The following is a 2,952-nucleotide window of genomic DNA, read 5'->3' as shown; positions in this document are numbered from 1 at the left end:
CATGATCTGTCACTAATAAGAATCCCATTTACATACATAGCAAACATTTTGCATACTTAAAACACTGCTTTAAATTCTAACACTCCCATCTCTTCCCTCCCCCCCATCCTGCGGAGATATGTTTAGACTATGTAAACAAACTTTTACAGCTATGCAACATTCAGGGAATACCACCTTTTTTTAATTAATTAAACCATTTCAGCACTTTGTAGAGGTGGCCGGTGGGTATAGCTCTTAATTGCATTTATGTTTAAAATGACTCTTCATAGATCCCATTAGAGTGATTCCTGCTTTTCATTGCTCGATGTATTTCCTTCTGACCAGGGAGATGGAAAACAGGGTTTAGTAACTCTATCAGGCAAGTCACTTTAAGTGCCTTCCTGGTTTAGTATTCTGCAGCACTAATCGTCACATTTAGTTGTTTCCACTGTTACTTATATGTGTATTAAATGGTTGGAGTCTTCAAATTTCAGCTGTGGAGAATTAATAATTCAGCTAAGAGTGTATGGTAGCTGACTTTCTCTAGCGAACCAAGAATCTGTATTTATACTCCAAATGTTGTCTTGGGGGTTGAAATGAAAATTTACAAGGCATTAACTGCCTTTTGTTAAGCAATATGGTTTTTACTACCTCTTTTGAGAGAAAGCTTGTGTCTTCTGGTGCCTGAAAGGCTAGAAAACTTTAAAAAAAAATGTGTAAGAGGCAAGTTAAAGAGAACTCACAGCTGCTGGTAGCTCATGTAAAAGCAGCCTTGGAGCCTGTGGACACTATACTGACCCACAGCTGAGGTTTGGGCAGCTGGGGCTTCAGTTTAGAATGGTTCACAGAAGTCAGCATGTTTAAGTAATACAGTGTGGTAACACAAAAATGAAAGCCCTGTTTTGAGGAATGAGGTTCATGATGACGTTAGTCTATGGGAATGGAATTTAGGTTCTTTTCCTACAGCAGCTGGCTGGGTGCTTTGAACCAGCAAATGCAGCGTATTTGTAAAATGGGTTCATGTTTTTGACAGCTAGTGTCAGCTAACTCAAAGGCATGGATAACCAGAGCATTGACAAATGTGAAGAGCCAAGGTTTGTTAAGGTTGTAAACTTCTCACACTAGTGTCAAAAAATACTTTGGAAGAAAAGGCTCCTACCCACTCCTTGCTTGTTTCCTGAAATTACATTTAAACATAACCCTTACAGGGAATAACCCCACTTAAATATGGAGTATTTGAGAATGGCTACTAACAGGAAAAACTATAGCAGAGGGTGGAGTTCAGCACACCAAGACATTTCAAAGTAATTTCAAATGCTGAAGCTACAAAGCAATTTTACAAACAGATTAGTTGCCTTAGATTAACAGCCTTCACTTCTGAGTGGAAGAACCAAAACAGTCATACTGCACCCCTCAGCAGCGGTACCCGTGGCTCCCCTCCAGTGCTGCCCTACCTCACAGAGGGACATGGGCACCTCCCCTCTCCTGCCACCTTGTCTTGTGAAGCCCAGCGGTGAGACCGGGTTAGGTACATCACCCAGACTTGGAGGAGTGGGATCCAACTGCCTACTGCAAGTTTTCCAAGCATGCCTCAAAGGCAGTACTTAAACAGTGAAAGAAGGACAATGCCAGAAGCAAAGAAGGGAGAGGATTCTTCATTCAAATTCAGACCCACTCAAATTCAGACCAAACAAAGCAGGCAGCTGTACTGGGTTATTTTTTTCATGTAGCACCCTTGCCAGTTTAAAAAAATAAAAGTAAAAAGGTTTAACTTGAAGGGATTTTTAAAGATCTACTTATGTTACACCTGAATGAACTTCAAAGAACATCCTGAAGTTTAAACTACAGTAATGAAAGATGGGGAAAGGAAGCCATGAATCAGTTGTAAAACAGCTAGTAGCAACTTAGCTGAGTAAAGCAATATATATTAATTCTAAAGCCATTTCTTGAGCAAGTCTATTAATGCTCAAGACAGGAGAGAATCCTCTTTAAAGGAAAAGGTATTACTAGTAAAATAAAGCATTTATGCCATTCTATAACTTTTACAGCAAGTTGTAGACTGTGATTAATTTTTTTTTAAACAAACAAACCCAAACTCCACTGCCATTACAAAGGTAAGTGTTGCTTCCTGTTTCTTCCTTTTGTAGGAGGGAGGGAACATTTTCAAACATTAGAAATGTCTTGCTTGAGACTTTCTGTTGAGGGCAAGGTACATTAGCAACAAATACTTGCTTTTAAAATACACAAGATCCACAGTAGCATACTACTGTTGCTTCCGTAACAAAGCTTGTTAGTTTATGTTGCAAGATACTTATTCTGGTGCTTTCAGGGTAGCCACAGGGTAACTCACTGCTGAGTCCAACACCCAAAACCTCATCTTCAAGTTGTGCATAGCTTATGTAAGTACTTGAGAACCTCTAATCTGTGTCCCGGTAAAACTTCCTCTTTGTAACAGAAAACAGATTACATATTAACAAGTCATATGTTCACACATTTACATGAAGCTCACTGTGGAAAGAACAATTTTGCCCTTCCAAATGGGGTTCTTAACATGTCCATCACCAACCAGCTGCTATCGGCAGTCTGTGGGTAGCATTCCTCTTCGCCAGGGATCTAGAGACAGAGCAGATGCACAGCAAAAAACAAAAAAACCAAACAAAAAACCCCAAACTATTGTAGTAAGAAAACCATACAATTGCGTGTCTTAACCATATCTGCTTTTAAGCTTGCCATATTAAGCAGCTGTAGAATTATTACAGCCTTTATGCATAAAAATTGCCTCAGACATTTGTAATTAATATTAAGCATCTGATAGCCATGAGCAGAAGACTTTCTGTTCTTACACATGACCTTTTAGAGCTATTGGAGAGCTTACACTGGAGATTTCCACTGTTGGAGCTCTTCTGCCAGGTATCAGGAAGTTTACTAGACAAATTAATGTGTAGATGGGTTTTAGGAAGCCAATGCTTAAGA

The sequence above is a fragment of the Phalacrocorax aristotelis genome, chromosome 4 (genome assembly GCF_949628215.1).
Source record: "Phalacrocorax aristotelis chromosome 4, bGulAri2.1, whole genome shotgun sequence".
Taxonomy (NCBI): domain Eukaryota; kingdom Metazoa; phylum Chordata; class Aves; order Suliformes; family Phalacrocoracidae; genus Phalacrocorax; species Phalacrocorax aristotelis.
Note: the sequence above shows the minus strand (reverse complement) of the source record.